Consider the following 1531-nt stretch of genomic DNA (forward strand, 5'->3'; position numbering starts at 1 on the left):
GCTTTTCTGGGTACTCAAAGCGCTTTACATGAATCTCCTCAACCACCACCGATGTGCAACATCCACCTGGATGATGCGACGGCAGCCATATTGTGCCAGAACGCCCACCACACACCAGCTTAACTAATATTTTAAAAGATTGTTTTCAAGAATACAATCATTTATTTCATAGATATAATCTCAGGTAAGTGTGTTTATCCTTACCTCTCAGGCAGAGTCAGGTAGGTGGTAGTGTGTTTCCAATACATTCTTGTTCTCTCTCAACAATGCTCTAACATCAAACGCAGATGGCAATGCAATCTTGCTAAGTTGCGTCCTATCTGCACCTCTTCTGCTGCACCTCTGTCATTTTCTGTGGGTCTCTGGAATTGTCAGTCAGTTGTCAACAAACTTCATTCTGGCCATTGCTTCTCAGTGTACTCTTAGTATCTTGGGCTTGACTGAGACCTGGATTCGTCCAGAAGACACCGCAACCCCTGCTGTTCTCTCTAACAACTTCCCTTTCTCTCACCCCCCCAGTCAGGTTGAAAGGGTACTGGTCTTCTCATTTCTAATAATTGGACATACTCACTTATGCTATTACGGTAACAGCTCCTGTTAAACTCCATATTGTAATGATTTACCGCCTTCCTGGTCAACTGGGCACCTTTATAGAGGAGCTATATGGGCTGCTGTCCTCATTCTCTGTGGATGGCAGTCCCTTTGTAGTCTTTGGTGACTTCGAAATCCATCTGGAGAAGCCTTACACTGCAGACTTCCACTTCCACTCTTAGCTTCATTTGATCTCAAATGGCTCACCACCACAAGCACTAACAAATCAGGCAACCAGCTTGACTTAATTTACACATGCAATTGTATCACAGACAACATTTGGTAAAACCTCTAGACATCTCTGCTCATTTCAAATACCCCTTCTAACTTAAAAAGTTGCCCCATGTATCATCATCTTTACTGTATTTTTGCAGAGCAGTCTTTTGGGTGGCTCACCAATGTACTAGATTACTCTAATACAAAAAATTAAGTAGGCCTGACCAGCATTTTTGTGGGGAGAAGAATTTATTGAAGATGGTAGTGTAGCAGTTCTTTAATAGCGATGTTAGCATGTCTTCCTTCAAACAATTTTACCCTTGTATGAATCCTAGCTTCTCCCAAAGTTCTGTCTGTGGGATATAACAAAGAACATCAACTGGCTACAGGGTTTCCTCGAGGATCAGTTCTTAGACCCATCCTCTTCACCATATACACTACATTACTGGGACCCATTATACAAGCACATGGTTTCTCCTACCATTGCTATGCTGATGAACATCACCTGCAGCTCAACCTGGCAAAGACTGAGCTTCTTGTTTTCCCTGCCACTTTGACTCTACATCTTCAAGGACCATATTGTAAAGACAGCTCGAGCATGCAGGTTTGCATTGCACAACATCAGGAGGATCAGGCCCTTCCAAACAGAGCATGCTGCACAACTTCTTGTCAGGCCCTTGTCATTTCTAGGCTGGACTATTGCAATGCTCTTCTAGCTGGACTT

Source organism: Sinocyclocheilus rhinocerous, unplaced genomic scaffold, assembly GCF_001515625.1.
Source record: "Sinocyclocheilus rhinocerous isolate Xijiao unplaced genomic scaffold, SAMN03320098_v1.1 scaffold2666, whole genome shotgun sequence".
Classification (NCBI taxonomy): domain Eukaryota; kingdom Metazoa; phylum Chordata; class Actinopteri; order Cypriniformes; family Cyprinidae; genus Sinocyclocheilus; species Sinocyclocheilus rhinocerous.